The following is a 21,312-nucleotide window of genomic DNA, read 5'->3' as shown; positions in this document are numbered from 1 at the left end:
ATATATATATATAGATATATATAAATAAATATATATATATATATATATATATATATATATATATAGGCTCTGAATGTAACAGGGTCAATTATACAGTCGTAATATATGTAAAGTCAAATGTACATTTGTGATATTAAGTATTACAGTTGTTTCAATTGTTATTGCCTGGTGCGCTTAGGCCATTCACTTTATGTACTCCTACGTTCACCTTTGGGCGTACCCCATCTATAAAGGGGTGTCTTCCGCCTTACCTCTCCCCTCTTGCTGTTGTGCTCCAGGGGAGAGAGACTCTTGCTGTCAGTTGTAAGGAATAAACAGAGATTGCCTTCAAAGGTATCCATGGTCTGGGCCTCTTCATATCTACACAACACAGACAACACTAGAGTCCACCGGTTACACACACGCTAAACATACTGTTTATTTAAATGGAGTCTGGTGGCTTTAGCGATATTGATTTTTGGGCTGTTTCTTGTTTAACAAAAATGATCTTACTCCCTAACAAAAAGTAATAATCTGAGCCTGTCAGTGGCAAAAAAGCACACTTTAGTGGACGTAAATCAACAGTGCACAGTTGCCCTACATGTTGTTACAATGCAGCTTGTTTCACTGCTGTCAGCTCAGTGGTCTCACTCAATACTGGATCAAAAACTGCTGTCTTCATTATTCACTCTGACAAAAGAACACAGGAAAAAGGGTTCAGGTTGAAAAATACCAAAGGTATCCTTTAAGTAAGGTGTTATGGAGGAGAGCCTGAGAGGCATAAGCAACATGAATTTAAATATAGAAGCAGCTTTATCAAATCACTCAGCCATTAGTTTCTACCACAAGGATTCCTCATAACATCAAACCTGTACATCTCTGTGTGTTTGCATGTGTGTTTTACCTCTTTATTATGCGTTTGCAGTCGGAGGGCTTTCACTCACACATTTGTCTTAGTTGGGTGTGTTATTACCTTCGGGAAGATCCATCACACAGCTTAATTCAGCCAAGTAATCACCTGCTCAGAGTCATTTCTCGTGCTTTCCTAAACTGCAAACAGAACAACGCGGCTTACTCAGCACATTGTTTTTCTTAGGGCCTAACCAGGCGTCATTCATCAAGCCCTGTGTTGACCCACTCAGTGTGCAGGCGGCTGGGGATATGAATGAGGGAACAACATGAAAAATACATGTGGGTTGTACTCTACTCTTTGCAGTTCACTCCTCTCATAGCCTGAGGATGTGTTGAATATGACGGACCCCTCCCGTCAGGCTCCTGTATCTTACTCTGCTGTAAATGATTCAAACACTCTGTAGCTACTTTATTCCCTGGTGTGGTACGACTAACTGAGATGTGGATCGATGCACCGCACTGTAATGTAGACGTATTAGCGGGTTGCGAGGGTGAGAGAAATCCTTGAATCCTCAAATACTGCGGGCGACATCACCTTGAACAACTACAGCAGTGTTTAGCGATGGTGGTTACATAACGCACAAACACACACCATTTTACACGAACCACAAACAAAACGTAACAGCAAATGAGATCAGAGAGAGCAGATAAACTTGGGGAGCCATTATCCTAGCTGCAAGCAGAGCCAGATATGCCAGGAATACAGACACAGTATTAAATTAACTCTGGATTTGATTTGTCTGATAGACTTAGATATTTCCTCTTGGATACGTTTAATGTCACAGTAGTTTAGCAATTGTGACACTGTGCAGGCAACACACACTGCCGCCACTGTTACAGTACAGTGTGTCAACGTAATGCATGTGTGTAGGCCTGGTTAATCTAGGATGGACATTTCTGCAAAACAATGTCAAGGTTTGAATCGGGTTACCGACAACTTGATAATGTGCCATTTTTTTGTGCCAAAGGTAAGATGTAATGACAAGACAGACTCAATAGAAGAAATATTAGGGACTGTCTTGGTGAAAAACACTGAAAGAGGTGAATCCAGGTACAGCCCTAACTTACTTAGAGGGACACTCCACTGATTTCACATGTCAAAGTGAATTTACTGGCCTCCGGGAGAACTACTCAGCCTGTGGTACTGGAGGAGCTTTGTCATGTTTGCTTTACAAAATGCTTTACAAAGTGGGTGCATGGAGTTTGAAAGATTTACATTTACCAAGCAGAGAGGATCTAATAAAATATGCTTTTGAATTGCATAACAGGAAGCGTAAGATCCAGTCTGCCGGGATATCTGGGCATCCACAGCATCAGTTTAGTCCATAATTTTTATATATCTGTCTCTCCCAAGTCCCCCAATGTTGTTGAAGGGCAATACTAAATCACTGAAGTAGGCTTTGAATGTTGTGTGCAAGAATTTAAATCTACAGCAAAGACTGTGGCACAGCATGTCTAAGAAGACACATTTTTGATAAATAATTGCTGTTGTTTCCTGTGGCTGCCTCACAATAAAAGCCAGCTTGTGGCTAAAATTGTAAACACTAACGGTGGAGTACATGCTTGCATTGTTTCTTGTGATTGCCTCGTGTGTAGTGAAGTAATTTTAATTAAAAGCGAGAATGGCGGACTCCGCCACCAATAACGAACACCATGTATAGAGAGAGGTAGTTACAGAATGTATAACAACAAAAGGCCAGCCATGAATTGTGTAACAAACAAGGCTTGATTTGATACGGATTGTAACTTTAAAGGAGGAGGTGGCTGAGCGGGTGGCTAGCAGCTAACATTGCTAATAGCGCTAACAAGGGCAATAGTGGGAAACGGGGGAAAACGAAAGATTAAAGCACTATGCTTCTGTGACAATGCCGCAATAGCAGAATCCACTGTACAGTATGAGCAGTGGTGATGTGCTAGCCAGGGGGGCATACTCACAAGGACATACATGCACTAACATGCACACCCAACCCGATCTCCTACTATAACACCCAACAGAGAGGCTCAGATTACAACACTCACTGAGGTGTTGTGACTTCATTCTCTGCTCAGGGTGCCATTACCCCACTATATCTTTACATAGCAAATAGTTGTTTGCTGCTATATTAATACTCTGAATGTTACGTACAGCTCCTTGAAAGGGGAACACAAGCTATGTTATGAATTCCAATATATTATTTCCATGGCCTAGGAAAGTTCAGTCAATATTTGTGAACATGAGCTATTCTCTCTCAAAGCCGCAAACCAGAGAAGTGAATGAACAGGAGACTGATTTTGAGGATGCACAGAATGTTTGTTTTCTTTTTTATACCCAAATGAGCTTTATCCTACTGTTGTGTTCTTAGTTCTGAAACAGAGAGTGTGCCCATATACTCAGAACATCCTCCTGGGTGCTCTTAGTGTCATCTAGAACATTTTTCCTAATTCATTGACTGTGAAGTAGCTCCAGACTTTATACCCTATGACATCACAAGTTTGAGATTTAGTACTCTATTTTTTGGATTTGGGAGAGAGTTGTCCATGTTAACTAATATGTTTTGACTGTATTGGATCGTAGGAATATATAATAGTTTTTGTATATTGCATCAGTGTGAAATATCATTGACCAACAAGATCGATGACACTCACGTGATTCATGAAACACAGTTATATTTTTTTAGTTTATTGGCATTGTCATCCAGGACAAACATCAAGAGTTTCACTCCATATCGCTCACAGAGAAAATTTAAGAGATGCAAATTAAGACAATTAAGATTTGGACTGTGTGAACCCTTGTCTTCAGTAATTCAGTGTGCAATGTACATAGTATTTCCTGTGATGCTGACATGTTTTGACATCAAGGTCCACAGTTTTTAAAATTCATCTCTGTCCCTCATGCACTCGACAGTGAGTGGACTTCATGGGGTGTGGTGTGTGTATCACTGAATGATGACAAACTGTTAAGAGCACATCAGTCCAGCACAACAAGACAAGTGAGACGTGTCTCCTTTGCACGTCGTTAAGCCAAAGTCATTCGAGAGCAATGATAAGGCCGGCTGGTGAATGACTAGAATGAATAGTTAGCAGTGGCTGCAACCTCATTACAAGGACAAACCGCGTACAGCAGGAGGCTGATATCTTTGGCACAGCCCCACTTCGCTGTTTCCAATTTGAATGGAGAAGGGAATAATGCTTAATGCCTTTCCCTGCGTGGATATTGGCTTGTATGGGACAGCGACCCGTGAAATGAATATTTTTGTGAGATGAGATTTGTTATACACAAAGAGGAAGGCCTGCTTTTCCAGCCGACCGAGAAACACCCGACACAGGAGAGTAGAGGTATTGTACGTTTCAGGACGTGGAGAGCTCAGAGACTGATAATACCTCAGAAAAAGGGAGCAGAAAGAGAGGAGAGATCAAGAAGGAGTGTGAGATGAAAGGTAGACTGCAACAAGATTACAGAAAGACAAGGCTTACATAAGAGAATTTGAAAGTACAAGTTTTGACTTTTGATCAGATTGAGCATCCAGCCACAGTATTTTATAGTTAATTTTTAATAACTGAAGTGTGAGATAACTCAATATTTTCCTACTTTTTTTTCAAATACTGAATTAGAAATACAACAGGAAATAATGTCCTCTGCTAAAGCAACAGTAGCAAACATGGGCGATGATATGCTGGACCTTTTTCAAAGGCATTTTCTTACTACAGAGTTGCGGTTTACTTAACCTGCTGGGTCACTGTTGTCCTTCTGTATAAGGTATTTTCCATAAAACTGTATGGGCGCATGTCTCTGAAGATAAAACAGCACATGGCTTCAGTAACTTTTTTGCCTTCAACCAGGAGAAGCTAGTAACCAATTGGAAGTAGCTGCTAAAGCCAGCGCTACTTCCGTTGTGTTGACTGCTCCTGTCGGTAACTTTACTGTCAGTGCACGATACCTTCTAAAATATGTGGGGAGGTATCAAAGTTTATGATACAGCTGCACATTATGTAGACTGCAAATGCAATGTAAACATCAAGGGGTTATCTCAGGATCTGAAGAGTGGAGCCAATATCGAAGTTCCCTAAACCTGCATTTTTTCTAATGACCAGCAGGGTGCGACTCCACTGGTTGCAAAGACAAAGCTGATTGTGTTAAAGTCTATGATGAAAAAGACCCACTTCTCACTTGATTTATTACATCAGTAAACATTTTGATAACGAGTTTATGGTCTCAATCACTAGTTTCAAGTCTTCTACAATACAGCACGATGTATATTTTGTACGGGGACAGGTGCCCCGAGCAGTTGGGAGTTCAGTACCTTGCTCAAGGGCAGTTTGGCACTGCCCAGGAGGCAAACAAGCACCTCTCCTGGCCTCTCCTGGCACCTGGCACCAGTCAATGCTCCATATTTGGTCCGGATGACGACTTGAACCGATGACCCTTGGGTTCCCAACCCAAGTCCCTATGGACTGAGCTACTGCCGCCCCAAAATGATGGTTCCATTTAGAGCAAAATAGACCACAAGCAGGGCTTTACGGCATGGCTTTCTTGTCCTCGGATATATGCGAAATCCACCTTTCGCTCCTCCACAGCTCCTCCCTCTCGTCTACATGTGGTCACTTCTGGCTTCAGAGATACAAATGGCCAAAATGCCAAACTTGAGGCTTCTAAACAGTAGTCCACAAACCAATTGGTGTTGTCACTGTGGCTATGTCATCATCTTTTATACAGTCAATTGTCGACATGTAGTCAAAGTAGTCTTTTAGTTTGGTAAAGTTGTGATGCCTTGAAGGACGGGTGTTATTGGAGAACATGGCGAGCTAGCAGAAGAGGGGAAATTTGATTTTGACAACCAAACCTTTCTTTTTTTTTGTCTCTTAATTTCACGCAGAATTTGGGTCAGATCTTTAGTTTTGTATCAGTGTAGCAAAATCTCTTATTTCCTTGTTTTCTGATACTAAATCAGTTAACCTTTTACACCCCTCATAAATCATATACTCACCAGTAGCTCAAAGTACAATTCTTTTTTATTTTACCTCAAACTTTTTACATCTTAAAAATACAGAGAACACACGTATCTTGCTTTTGGTGATGAAATTGTGTGGGACGGATTATCATCCCTTTCAATTCATTTCCAGGCGCATAGATTAGGAGCTTTAGAGTCTTCCTCTGGCTGACTGAGGTGACCCCCTGCTGGCTGCCTGCACAAATGAACTGCATGAAAGACTCTGAGACTTAGACGTAGTGGGTCAAATTCTGATCATACAAAAAGCCATTTGGGTGTGTTTGTGACTGTTCCCTTGATATGACATGTCTTAAATGTTGCATGGGCTTCAATTTCAACTGATTATGATAATAGCACAAATGAATTCATTTCTACGGTGCTTTTCCAAACTACCAAGCGTAAAAGGAGGTGAATGAGGTAGAAATATAATACAGACAAAAAGTGAAAAAAACTTGACATAGAAAATTAAAATTGTATAAAACTGAGTAGTGATTTACAGTGATAAGGATAGTGCTCTGCAAATATTAATCTAACAGGTTTCATCCTATCAACCCATCTGATGGAACCACAGTCTCATTATAAGCCCAGACAGCCCACTCCTCCTCCGTCTCATCCCCTGTTCTCTTTAATTTTTTTTTTTTGCGTGAACGAGGCAGGGAACAATATCAGTATTATGCATGTACCCACCTTTCCGGTGAAGGGGGAATGAATTTTTCCAATGGGCTCATAAATCCCCGCTCTACCTGGTTGAGCACCGTTAGAATGCGCGGTGGTTGGCTGGCCCGGCTCTCTTGGCCGAGACTATAGATCTGGATTGACAGCTGCTCCATCCTGTCTGCCACTGTTAATCATTGAAGGATTTGGGCTGCCGGCGAGCAGCTCTGCCAAGCGACCTTGAGCCCTGCTGGGGCCGAAGGACTCCAACTAAAAGCCTGCTCCCCTGTTGCAGCAAGCAAGAGGCACTTCAGCCAGGTGGCCCAATCGCCCCATAAGAGAGATTGATAGGTATCTAAATGTGCCACACTGTTGGAGTGAATTCCCTTTAAAATTTGACATGCTTTGAATATGCACTCATGCAGATAATTTGGCCGGTTATGTAACTGTTTAACAAAGGACTGTTATTCACTGTGCACTCCTGTTTTGCGTGAGCACATTTTTCCAAACATCTTTTACCTAAAATTCTAAAGACATGGATGAAAAATGGTCACCCTGTGTGCACTGTGTGACACGTAATTGTTAACTGAGTAAGCACAAGGAAGAAAAAGACAGACACTGAGAAATAAAAGACTAAGACAGTCATTGTCAGTGGTAATGATGGCGTCACAGAAAAAAGACATGTTTGGAAAGGGCTCTTGATGTGATGTCAGTTTGATAGTTTATTCACAGCGACACTGTAGATAAGGACACGGAAGAAACCGGAGGATGGTTATGAACATACAGTAGAGGAGCAAGGAAAAATATTAGATGTCATGCAAGAGAGGAATGGCACTGAGATAGTGGAAGAGTCTGCTTGGTGACATGTAAAAAAAAAAAAAGCCTCACACTATCCCTTGCTCTCTTGCTCTTCTCTGTCTCTCACCCATTCTCTCCATAACTCTCCATCTGTTCTGGTAAACGCTCAGTAAAGGAGAAGTCCAGGATCCAGACTCCACTCCCTGATTTTCACTCTAGCCATGCTGTTGGAAACCAGCAGCAGCGAATGCCTGTTTTGCCTGCCTCTCCTCTCTCCTCTCCTCTCCCTCTCTCGCTGTGCGCTGCTCTGCTCTGCTGCAGTGGATGGTCCTCACGGTGCGCTCGCAACTCGTCTCAGTGGAGGAGATCTGAGCATCTCACTGGCATTTTCCCACCCTTCTCTCGTTTCTAGCCCTCGTTCTTTTGCCACCAATCTCATCGTCAGTGGGTCTGGATAAATGTGAGGGGGAAAAGTCATAGGATAGACGAGAGAGAGGGGAAGAGCTCAGGAAGTGTTTGATCCAACATCTCTTGCACATATGACTGTGTTATGTTCTGCTGTCTCCGGGTGACAGAGAAGCTTGTGCCCTTAGATACCTCCTGCTTTTAGACTCTGTGCCAGGTAAGTTCTTTCTCTGGCTTCATGGTTTTTATCCTGCGTTTGATGTAGCGGGTGACAGAGGAGCATCTTTTGCTCAATTCTCCCTGAGGGGCGGGGGGGGGTTGACATGTTCTAATGAGGAGATGATATTTTGGCAGAAGTTGTGCGTAAACAGGTCCAACGTAGGGTATGGCCAACATATGGCATAGTGTGTGTGTGTGTGTCTGTATGCAAATCTGTGCTTTATTGTAGACCACTTGCGCTCTCTGAGCTCACATCATATTTGCCAAGGAGCTCTGCAATAAATTCTGATCTACTGCAGCAACTTGAAATCGTTGGCTCTTTCTAAATATTGAGGCAGGATTAGCTGTTTTTACCCTCTTTTACTGTACATGATTTGCATGTTCCACACACTGTCATCCATAATCCGGTTCATATTAGGTATCGGGGAGTGGTGGTAGCTTCTGTTAATGTGTATTTGAATGTCTGAGTGTGTTTCTTTTGGGGGGGCAGGGGTATAAATAAAAAAGTGCAGCATTATTTTTCCTTTTTTTGAGGGAAACCCTGTACTGGAGTGCAGTGCAGCACAGATGATAACAAGGAGATTCTATGACAGCATTGTTGAGGGAGCACACTACACTGTGCGTGTGCATGTGAGCGCGTACATGGCGGGTGTGTGGGTGGCTGTATGCGTCTAATGTAAACTCTCTCCCATAAGGTTGAGCCCTGAGTGGGCAGCTCGTATGTTGTTTTGTGAATGAAGTGCTTTTAGAGTCAAGGGGAAAGTGCATGTGAGTGCAGGCATGTTTACACTGTCATGTGTGTGTGTGTGTGTGTGTGTGTGTTTCCCTTTGAATACTATCAACTGTCTCCCATCCCTCGACTGTGGTTGTGACGTCACCAGCACACGCTCACTTTTGGGAAACACTCATCTACAGCACAGTGCCGTCGCTTCATCAGGTATTGGGTGGCGTTGGACTGTGGGTGGTGACTTGGTGACGATTTACAACCTGGGTTCCCGGGTCCTCGCCCCCGGTGTAAATCAGCCTGGTTGGTGGAGCACAGAGCCACTGCAGCCAGTTAGAGGAGATGCTTCGGATGTTCATGTCCACTGCTGCACTGCAGACAGACTCTCTCCCACCAAAGCTGCTAACAGACAGTGTGTTGCTCAGCCACAGACAGCGTAGGCTTGGTTAGAGAGGCTCTTCATCTATCAGCCTATGGTATTTGAACAGATGCTTTTAATCCAAAGTAACTTTCAGCAGTCTGTGTTTTTGCAGGTGCAGGTGGAGCTGTCTGACGGGAATTATAGCCTGTGTCTGGCATTATTATTGTCATGCTTGAACAACTGTGTCTCTAATGCCACTAAGCTGAAGAATTAGGGCCCTCTATCTGCATTAATTGAATGAGGGGTCTCCAGTTTTCAGACATCTCTCGGACAAAACAATAATCAACCCCCAGCGGTTCCAGTGACTCGTCCATCTCTCCCAAGTGGTGCTCATTAATTAGAATTACAGGCCATAATTTCAGTAGGGCTTCCCCCAACATGCATCCTGCATTGTGTGTCACACAAATGTAGATTCTGTGTATGTGCAAGCTGTTCTCATGCCCTCTGGCATCTGATACTGACGCATAAGGCACCGTTTAATGCGATATGAGACACACCTGGCTTTCAACTGACCCCAAGGGCGAGTGCAAAGTTTCTGTTTGATGGAGGGGTCTTCCACCACAAAATTTTGAGCGTCAAACACTTAATTTCCTGCATTCTGGTGAATGTTTATGCAACAATTGCTGTATTCTCTGCTTCAATTTATGATGTAAATGTCTTTAATTTTGTCAGAACACAAGTCCTCGTCTATGTTCATGTTTTAATTGGGGTGGGGTTACAAATACACATGTTCTAAATGTAAAGGGGGATGTGTCTCCTGCATCCCCCCTGAAATCTATGGCAATATTAGATGCTAAAAGCAAGTGATTGAGTATAAAGAACGAGAAAGTTCACGTAGGGGTCAAGGGTCAAACAAACACACAACTTTCACCCATGTCGCATGTAAAACCAAAAGTCAGCCTCATCTCAACCCAAACCAGGATTTTTGCCGAAGCCAAACCAAGTAGTTTTAGTGCCAAAACCTACATTTTCTGTGAACACAGAAGTGTACTTTGAAAAGACACAGTATGCATGTAACAAGCAGAGACTGACACATCCAAAACTGATGCTAGAGAGATGCCCAGAGCGTCATAGTTTGGAGCGTAGTGCCACTGACCAAGCTGCCGTATTGAACAAGTTTGGAGTGAGAGCATGTTGGTATATGTGTAAGGCAGCCAAAGGGAAGCCCTGGTTCAAAGCACAGTGAAAGCAATCATCTGTTTTGCTAAAGTGTCATTGAGCCAGAACACTAAATCCCCACCATCGTGAAGGGTACTATATCACACAGCTGCGTGTCTTCCCGCTTAATGCAAGTGCTTGTTTTGCTGCCCTTGTGTTCACATGTATGGGAACAACTTGGCTATTGCATTAGTGAAAAATAATCAAAGGGCTAGAGGCATAGGACCTCCCTAAGAGTCTCAGCTCTGGGTAGGTGGTGAATTTCAATCCGTGTCCCACACTCTTAATTATTTCAAATTCAAATGTAAGCCAGGGCTACCAGGACTTTCATTGCCTTTGCACACATGACTGAGCACTGATCTTTGCAATCCTGCCTTTGCAGTAGAATCAGAGTATCAGTATCAATATGATAGTTTCAAGCCCTGCACATACGGTGTGCACACAAACATTAAAATGACCAGTTACCCCCTGTCCTCTATTAAGCTGCAGCACATTCACTTCATTTTGTACTGATCAGTTCTAATCAAGTGCCAAACTTAAGAAGTCTAGATAAACAGTATATATTAACCTGGCTGACAATGACAGGGCATAGATTGTCTTGTCAGACACACCTGCTGTGTTGGGTTTGTTCCTCTCAGCAGCCTGACAGGGAATCAGAATGAAGCAGGAGTGAGACAGATACAGCTGTTGTCCCGTTGAAAATGATGCTGTCACATTTACTTTAAAGCAAAATGACTGACTGTTGATTGGCAACCGAATTTGATTGCAGAAACTACTTTTTTAATGTGTTGTCTTTTGTACTTGTGTCATGTTTTGATTGGTGGAGGCTATGGTGCGTGTAAGATGAACTATGACCATACAACATGTTTGTTTCATTTACATTTGACGCACACTGCCAACGTGCTTTTGAACATGATTCCCAGAAGAAGCAAATGGAGAATGAGAAATGAACAAATTGGTATAAAGGTACACGCAGAATGCACAGATTGAAGAACAATTCTGAGTGTTCTTGGCGGCTCATGCTGGATATCTGGGACAATGGACACAGCTTTTGACAGCTGCAGTCATGGACGCTCAAACACTGGAGCTCACAAACAATGAAAAACAGCCGTCAGCCATAAACAAATCAGAGGGAACAAGTCTATCATCCCTCTGCATCTTGACATGTAGCTGCGAGTCCATGTATGGAATATTGCCATCAGCATATTACAATACTCATCTACATCATTTCACATGAATTACAAGTATAATAGAAAAATCCATATCAGCTATGCCAAGGAGTAATTAATTCAATCTGTGCAGCAGGCCTGGACTTACATATCTTAAAGTGAGTTAAGCAAGGCCAAGGTTATTGGGCTGTGAACGTTTGCAGATAGTTAAGTGTTTTTTTAAGATGCGGATGACGTTGATTCAGGTTGGCTCCCATCGCCACGGTAACAAATCATGTTTGCAGAGCTCCGATTTCACGGTTTGCGAGCCACTCGTGTTGATTTGCACAGCTTAAAGAAACATATTGTCACAGTCCAACAGGAAGCAGCTGCTGGAACGACAATGAAGTGTGTCTGAAAAAATGGTTGCATACGTAACGGTCACGATGCAGCCGCAAGAACTTTGCTGTAAAGGAATGTGTTTGACTGAAATGGAGAATGAGTTGGAAAATGGCTGACAGCTTAATTTGGACGAATTTAATTTGTCATGGATCATCATTTCAGCAGCTGACATGGATGAAAGCTGTGGCAGGGTATTTATTTGGACAGTCGACGGGGATAATGTTCCACAGCTCTGGATGAATGCAAAACTGTTGTGGGGGCACACAGATGGTGGCCTGGCTTGTTACATTAAGTCACTGGTCAGTAAGGTGTTCCAGAGTGGGATGAGGCGGCCCACTCGCTGTCGATGATCAGCTTGGTGTCAGATGTGTCAGCTTGTAGCATGTGTGTGTCTGTTACACGTGTATGCGATTGTGTGAGGTGTGGACAACTGTCAGTGCACAATCGTTCTGCTGGGATAATGGTTTTGACTCCAATCAGTGTCCAACTGACTCCATCAACCCCTCTCTTTTTGGCAACACACACACAAACGCACACACAAACACACACATAAGCAAACATGCGGGATGCCTCAGTCGCCTCTTCAGAGCAGCCTTCTCTCCCGGTGGGGAATCTTGAACTGAACCCAAGAGAAAAACAAGAGAAGAAAGCTCTCTCTTCTTTCGCCTCAGCATTCCTCTCCCTCCTCTCTCACTCTCCATGTGTCTGTCACTCACCAACACACACTCTCTCCCTCTTGCCCTTTTTTCTCCCTCTTTCTTCCTGCTTCATTCCTTTTTTTCTGCTCTCCCTCTCTCTCTCATGGGCTGTCAATAGGTTGCACTGCAGCCTGAGCCTGTGCCAGAGCTCAGCCTCTGAGCCACAGGTAAAGTATTAAAGCCAAATGACTCATACACTGAAACAGAATAACCTCTTTGCTACTTGAAAGCACCGCTCCGGCCCGCTTCTTAAAAGTTACACCTGAATGAGCCGCTCCAGCTGCGACGCCTTCTCCCTTTACCTTCACCAGCAGTTTGCTGACACACCTTCACGCCTCTGACACACCAAGTCACAGGATGATAAACTGTTGTGTGCTCTGGAACACCACCTTCCCACCTTGTGCTGTTGTGTGATGGGCATGTGTGTGTGACTGTGTGTGTGTGTGTGTGATTTTTTTCTCCCTGCAGTATAGATGTGTCCATGTAGTATGCTGAGCGTTTGGTATGTCAAAGGTGTTAGAATGCATACATTAAAGGAGTTTTATAAATACTTTGAATACTTTTTAAAAGGGTCATGACACGGTAATCAAAAACAGCGCTGTATTAAGTTTTTAAAGGAGTTCCCATCAAGAAGAGACATTTACAAGGAATATTACAGCCAACAGCAACATTAAGAGAACAGCAGATACAATTGGCTAATTGCTCTTTTAATAAATGCCATGCAAAAAATTTAACAAGCTGATTTAAAAAGTAGCAAAAGGAACCAGGAACATATCGGTTCACTTAAAAATGACTATGTCAGTAAGGTTAGGGGACATTCATCACCATGGTTACAATAACCAGCATTGGCTGTCTGTTGGAAATGGGAAACAAACACAATTCCCCGTGGTGAAGTCTGAGGATTTGTTGTTTACCCATCTATCCACCCTGACCTCTGCCTCATGCAGACTCTGTGGCTTCACAACAGTGTCACCCTACTTCCTCCTTTGCTCCTGACGGGCAGGAGTCATTATGACTACGGTAGAGAGTGGGCTTTGTCACTTAAAAGTAAACATGTTATTTTGGGGAATTTGCTGAAACGACTGATGCTCATGTTGAGAAAGGTCTTCAGAGGGTCAGTTTTGTTTCAGCCTCTTGAAGCACTTGCTGGGTTGGTCATCACAAAACTGTTTGTTCAATTCCACAGAAAATTACTTTTAAACCTGGTGGAGATCGTAAAGTTTCCTAAAACAAATGGAATATGTCAGGGTGGCTTGAATGATACTCATATGTAGTTTGTGACATGTTTATATGATGCAGAATATTTCCATTTGATGGAGTCTTGGGCTTTAATATCTCACTGAATGTACACAACATATAACTTCAATAAAAAGTTGGGAAATTATGATACAGAATATTTTATATATGATGCTGTCAGAGCAGAGTAGGATGATTTTAACAAGGGAGGCTGGATGTTAAGGGGTTTTAAAAATAGTATTTCATGTAGCACAAGCTGCATTCTTCGTATGAAATGTTATGCACTGACACCCAGTACCAAACATCCGTTGAACGTGGTAAAAATGTGCACAGAGCTTACATCTGCATTTTAATGGGCCCTCATCCCACCACCACAGCTACACAAAGCTAATTTATTTGCTAAGGTTTAAAATCCTGTGTTTGTTTGACACTGCATCGCAGGGCCTTTCTCCCTTAGTTGCCATGGAGACACCATTAGGCAGTGGTGCCGCACCGATTTTTGTATTTTCTATTTTTATTTATTTATTTTTTTGCATAACCCCACGCCAAACTGCGCGGCTTGATGGGGACTCGCCCGTGCCAACTGCAAGAGTGGGTGGATAGATGGGTGCATGTGCATGTTTTTCTGACCGAGAGCGAGTGGGAGAGAAAAGAAGAAAGAGATCAAAACAAGGTGGGAGGGATTGAGAGGATGAATGAAAGGAGGGGGGGATGACAAGGAGAGGAATGAATGATGGAGACAATGACTGGGAAACATACACACACACACACACACACTGATACACGCTGATCATCACACACTGGTATACAGTACACACACGTCCTCCAGCAGAGATGACTAGATTACGTACGTGTGAGTGAGCAGGGTGAGTGTGTGGGTGGAGGGATGCCGCAACAGTGCAGCTTATTTCGCCTTCAGATTGATCCCTGCAACCCTCTCTCAGGGGCTTCTAACTGCATTACCTCAAGCCAATTCACACAGCGTGATGCCAAATCCACATTCTCTCTCATTATTATCACACATGAGAGTTTGAAATGATGATGATGATGTTTTTCAGATCCCTGTAAAGTGTATTGACTTGTTTTCTGAGAGGAATATACATTTATTGATGTATAATAGAGTGCGGTATAATTAAAATGGGATTATTGAGTCACTTCTCAATAGGAAATTAACTTGCTGTCACCTGGTAGCAAGTTCACTGAACTCATCCCTAAAATCTACTGTACATCATTATAGTGAGTGACCCAATTTCTGCTAATCCAACGGGGCTTTTTGCTCCTTTTCATTACTGAAAAATAATTACAAGTGTGTGATTTCCTGCAGCAATTGGCATACATACAATACAACATACAGTGCACAATAACGGCAGGGTAAATCAGCTTGATTTGCCACATTTGCATGAAGTTTGAAAGCTTTAACATTTGCCAAAGTTGTGCATTTTTACGAGCACTGTGAAATGCTCTGTGATTCTCATTGGCTGTATTGTTGCTCTTGGTCAGCAGGTGTCACAAGTGGACACTGTTCATGTTTATTTTCAATGGAAAATGTTGTAAATGCAGTATTGGATTTTTTCTTGGGTTTTGCATCGGGGTAGGGTGCTGTGGTTACGTCTTGATTGGCTGCTGCAAAAATTGGCTGCACTTAATTGAATAAGTGATATTTCAAGTGGGTGATGCGTTTGACCTTTGCACAATGGATTTGTTTCACAAGCTACAACTACATTTTCTCATGATGTTCCGTCATGTTAAGCCATTATCGCCTGAGTGCCTCTCTCTGCAGGTTGTATCTTTCTTTAAAGATATACTGTGCAGGATTTTCTGAAAAACAAAGTCATACAGAAGTAATGCCTCTCAGTCATTACTTATGACCTATGTGATGGTTGTGGTGGTGTATTTATCTGCAGAGACTCTACCTTCTGCCTGTATTTGGGTGTGGCTTTACAAAAAGCTAGTGACCAGGTGCCAGGCCGTAAGTAGCAGGTATCCAAGTGACACAGCGATGAAATTCCACACATGCAGTGAGGTGAAACGCCAAACGAGAGTAAATCAGGTGTTGGCTTGTACTTTTACTTTTGCTATTGAGTGCGTTTACAATCAGTGACTGACAACCAGGGGCGATTGGCCTGAGACAACAAAGGAGGCTGAACTTCCCCTAAAATTTCAGAGAAGAAATGGTCAAATATGTACTATTGAATTTACTTTAAAATAAGAATTTACATCGCATTAAACATGCGCTAGGATACGTTTAACATCATGACTATGATGTTCAAACGTCAGCTGTTTACCACCAGTTTTCAAATGCGACTTCCCTGTCATACATTCTCGTGTCAGTACGGTGGACGCGGAGCCTCCAAGCATTCCTATGAGACAGCGCTGAGCAGGTTTTTCATGCAGCAAAGCGAGACACTCATTGGATAAATGCGATAAAATCGTCACTTCCAGGGAGGCTCAGCTTCCCAGGGACCTGATGGAACGGTAGGCGGGAGAGGACGCTCTGTGTATGCATGGTGATTGGAGGAATTGTCTAAAAGGCTTAACCTCTTTGTGATTGACAGCGCTTCGCATTTCGTGCTCAGTCCCATGCGGATATTTGCGAGTGGAGTCTTCTGACAGAGTGCCGTCCGGGGTTCCTTATTTCCATAAGCAATATAGCTCATTTTCACCACAGTTCAGGTGTTTAAACCCATCTGAAAATCTATGAGGTGTGTTTTGCTGTGGTTCTGTAGCACAAGTGTGGTTGATAAACGGCTTCAATTAAATGTTCCTTTTATAAGTTACTGCCTCGCTACAATATGACAAATTTTATGATGTAAACTTAAAGTGAGCTTCCCCTGTTTGAAAGACCAGCAGCCGCCACTGCTGACAACCCTAGAGAGTTTAACACCTAATTATATATTCACAACAGTCACTTTTCCTTTGTCTTATGTGGTATAACCAGTGATGGACATTTTAGGACATACAGGAGTATTTTTCTATCCAAAGTATTTATGATTGTGTCACTTGTCAACAGCATGCTAATAGGGAACATGTATTTTGGCTTATGTTGTATTGATGCTCTCTATGATTGTTCAACACGATCCACAAAGATGTGCTGAAGCATGTCTTTTTTGATGTTCTACTATCCAGATGTTACAATCCTGTCTCTGTCTAGTGCTTCAAAACTCCATCCATATACCCACTTCAGGTAAAATGATACAGATTGAACTAAGATTGCCTTCAAAGTGTTTTTCTATCTCACCATTCGTGTTAGCCTTTGCCTCATCCACACTCCGATAACTGAGGTTGATGTTAGACCAGGGGTTCTTCACAATATGTCTTATATCATAACATATCTCGGACTCCTGCCTTACAAGGCATGAATTGCTACCACAGAGACTTGTAGCGTAGGGTGAACGGAGATGCTGAGATCTGTGACAGATAGTCATGACCTCCGATGTGTTTTGGACACACTGTGCTCCCTCAAGGCAAGCAGCCAGGGGAGGTAGGTCAAAGGGGAGACTGCACAGTCATGGAGAAAATGGAGTCATCATTGCTTGAGTTTTAGAATTATACGGATGGAGAGAATGATTTTTTTTTTATTTGGAGCCTTGTGGTAAAGGTGGTAGAAGCAGCTGTAAAGATGTGTTTTGCTTCTGTCACTGATTTATACAGCACAATAGAATCTAAACTTTTCATCGGTCCTTTAAATTTAATTTGAAAGCACACACACAATGATCCTCCAACAGCAGTGACAGCATCACCACAAGCAGCGAGAGATTTTTTTCCTACACACACCAAGATGATAAACCAAAATCAAGCAGCTGGTTCAGATCCAGCATCTTTCATCATAGTGACAACTGGCTTGAAGTGCTAAGTATTCGTTGGCAAAGAGACAGGTCTCAGTCGTTCTTAAGGGTATTCAGGGGTATACATACATGACTTTAAGATTCAGACCAGCCAGTATTCATACAACTGTCATGAACACAGTGGCCCTTGGGAGATGGACTGTACCATGGCCAAGAGGCTGGCCGGAAGACCCTCTCTATTTCTCCTCTTTAATCTGTGCTCACTCTCTGTCTCTCTCTTATCCACCCACGCCCACACCGGTATGCACACATCCTCTCATCTGAGTCCCAAATCTCTCTTTTTTCCCCCTTGTTTACTCAGTGTATTTTTCTGCAGTATAAGCACAAGCTAAGTTTGATATTGCCTTGGACATCTTGAAAGAATCCAGTGTGAATTTTCTGCTGTAAATTCTCTCTGAACACCTGCCTATCACTCTCTCTCCGTCCGATTTCTGCACAGAGTTGAGTCCATGCGCTGAGAGTGTGCAGTTTTGACAGCACCAGAAACCGAACCACAGAAACAAACCCTCTAGATCCCCCTCTATGGTATTAATGTATTCTCTCACAAGTCTTGCTGGTGTGTCTTTGCCCCTGCCTTCACAAACCTTACATTAAAAACTCAGCTGGTGCATTAGAGACCGTGTGAGGACTGTTTGAAGCACCTGGACTGGACCTGGACGAGCCTATTGCTTGCTAATGAGAACAATAGGTGCTGCGGTCACATCACTTAGCTGAGCCAGAATGTGATGACCTGACCTGTTCCAGAAATAGAGAGAGTGTTGCATTGGACAAGACGTGATCTGCCCTACTGTGGTGACATTCAAGGCCAAATGCCTTGCCAACATTTGCTGGAGTCAAAAAGTTCTACGTTTGCTTGAGCTTGACATTATTGTTTTATTTACCCACCTTTTCACTGTCTTTCATGGCCCTGAAAGTAAAAACAAAGAGCTTGTTGCTTATACACACTGATGGACTCTCATTATGCATTCAGATAGTGTCAGATTACGACAGCGACATCAAATGATGGTGCGCCATCACTGCTGATTACTACTGAGAGTCAGACTAATACATTTGTAGTTATCACTTTACTGGGACTTTGATGCAGGGTTGATATCAGTCTGGCTTCTAGTTTCAATGGAGAGACTTGTCTGTGATGGGTTTGTTAGTGGGAGGGCTGTTGGAGGACAGTCAGTGTGGAAGTAGCTCTAAAGTTGCCTTATTTTAGTGATACTTAACTACAACTCTCAGGCCAAATCTGGCCCGCGACAGGGAGCCAGATGGCCTGCCGATCATTTTCTAATTCACAATGAAAGTCAGTTGATTCACACTATGAATTTTTTTTGTACTTTGAGTGTAAATAAAGTCCCAGAGTGCATAAAAAAGCATCAAAATAGAGCTTGTTTATTAAGGAAAGTGCCACAGGTGGATCCTCCAGACCCCTGACAGCAGTCTGGACTTATTATTTATGCATTAATTATTAATGTTTGTTTATTAACTGGCCTTTGGCTTTCTGTCATTTTGCACAAGTGGCCCTCGGGCAAAGTGAATTGAGTATCCTTGTCTTAATTGTCTGTTGTGTCTTCTTAGCTTGGTTGCTAACATTAGATACTGACAAGCCAGCATTCAGGAATCACTGGGTTTTGTTCAGAGTTGATGTGTGTCTACGTATATGTGTGAGTTAGTGTGTGAACTTTGTAGCGTTACTGTGAGTTTGGGAGTTTCTGGCTTGTAACCAGGGTTAAGCTATCTGAAGATGGTGAGTAAAGACTTCCAAATCATAGGCTGGCTGCTGATTAAATCACAATGCCGTCTATTTTTCTGTGCACATTAGCTTAACAGAGAAGATGTGATTTGTGGGTGTGGAGGAGTTATTTACAGGCACCTTTGATAGAGTAATATCATGAGTAATAAGTAATGAGTAATTGATTGCAGAATTCAAGTAACTTGGCCAACACTGGTAATGAGTACATTTGTGTCAAAGGTCTGTACAAAGCACATCAAACTGTAAGTCCCAAAAGATCTGCAGCATGTCTGTTGCATTTCTTTCTCCCTCCAGGCACTGGCAGTCACTTTGTGAAGTACAGTCACTGTGTAGGCTGGAAAGCCTCCTGTTTGTGCTCTGTACACATGCACCAAATTGATATTTGGTTTCAGTTGGTAAATCCAAGCTGATGCTTTTGCCACATTCAAAACAGACTTAATGAGTCTTTTTTTGGAGCTTTTCATTCAGGACCTTTTGCAATTATTTGGTGAAATGTGATGTAGCTGGAACAAATTAGACATGTGGGCTGAAGGGGCATGGTTTTTTTGTGGATTTCAGGTGCAGGCAGGTGCAGCAAAAAGCACAGCAGGTGCAGGGAAAGTCTTTTTGAAGAAGGTTTTGGAGATCAGATAACCAAGAGAATGAGTGTTGCTGATCAGTGTGTCCATGAAGTGACCAGATGCCCTCCCTTGAGCTACAGTAGCGTAGAATACATGAGTCACTTACATTGCTTACCACATTACGCAGGCAGTCGTCACGAGAATGCAATTACACCCACTCCCCCACAGCTCCTATTAATAGCCACAGATAAATCATCAATGTGACATGTCCATGACACACTGCCAAATATTAATGAAAACGACTGTGACATGAGTGTGGCCCCGAACATAATGCGTCCAACAACTCAGATGGGTAATACCAACAATGTTACAGGGATGGAAAACATGAAACATGAGGGCTGTGCTTTAAATAAAAACATGGCCACCTCAACAAGTGTAGTATTGAGCCTTCAAACACAAATTTCACATTTACACCTTCCCCATGTGGGCTCAGTAGAAATGCAACACCTTTGCAGTAATATGGTGGCGATCTAACACCTTCCTCTCCAGGTCTGTGTGTGTTGTTGGGGCAATGCGTGTGCTGGGGCAACACACAACCACCCCCTCCTCCTCCTCACAGCTGATCTGTAGCAGGGCGAGCCAAAAGACCTGCTGACTAGTAAGAGGCAGGGTCATTAGGCCAGGTGGTGCCGCTGTGATTCCCACTGAGCAGCACATGTCTGGCATTAACACCTACAGACAGGACTATAGATTAGCACACTCAGATCATTAATCATTGTTCCAGTAAAATAAAATCATGAATACTGTTTTCAGCATCCCCACAGTCAGGTGTGGGAATGGCTGGTAATTGCTGAAGGATCAGATAGGCAGGCTGTGGCTGATTTAGTTTGAGGCTTGCTATCCATTGCTATGTGGTCGAGCAAAATACTTCAGTCTTACGTGTGAAGGTACATTTTCTATCTGTTTGAAAGTGAACCTCGGTAAATGGTGGAGGAAAAACACTTAACAAGCCTCAATTTGTGGCTCTCATGCATTGCCATTACATTCAAGTCACAGAGTCAGACATCCATTTTTCTAGGGGGAAAAAAAAAAGTAAATCGCCAGTGATCTTTGAAAAACCTAGAGGGTCATTTAATAACACTTACCACTGCTATGAAGATGTTTCCAGAATCCTCAAAGACTCCTGGATGAAAAAATATTTTGTCTGCTGCATGAGAGAAAAGATTTTAAAGCTGTTTCCAGAGTTGAGACTCCAATGTAAGTACATGACATGCACAAATTAGGACTAGGCTTTATGCAAGTTGGCACTGGGCTCCTCCTGAGTTGGCGGTTGCGTGCCACCAGGTAGCTGTTCCTCTCCAGACATGAACTCAGAGAGCTGGATCATCTGGGGACAAATGAGACAACTCTCGACGCAGCCTAGGAGTTGTGAGACGGAGATGGCT

The 21,312-nt window shown here is 42.8% G+C and overlaps 1 protein-coding gene across 1 annotated transcript in view; it reads left to right on the top strand.

Annotated features, from left to right (window-relative positions):
• dlgap2a (discs, large (Drosophila) homolog-associated protein 2a) overlaps positions 1–21,312 on the top strand; it is a 209,739-nt gene that overhangs the window by 59,948 nt on the left and 128,479 nt on the right. The gene's annotated exons all lie outside the window — the stretch shown is intronic.

The sequence above is a fragment of the Epinephelus moara genome, chromosome 14, assembly GCF_006386435.1.
Source record: "Epinephelus moara isolate mb chromosome 14, YSFRI_EMoa_1.0, whole genome shotgun sequence".
NCBI classification, from domain to species: domain Eukaryota; kingdom Metazoa; phylum Chordata; class Actinopteri; order Perciformes; family Serranidae; genus Epinephelus; species Epinephelus moara.
The sequence above is the reverse complement of the archived record's forward strand: the minus strand, read 5'-3'. Positions and strand labels throughout refer to the sequence as shown.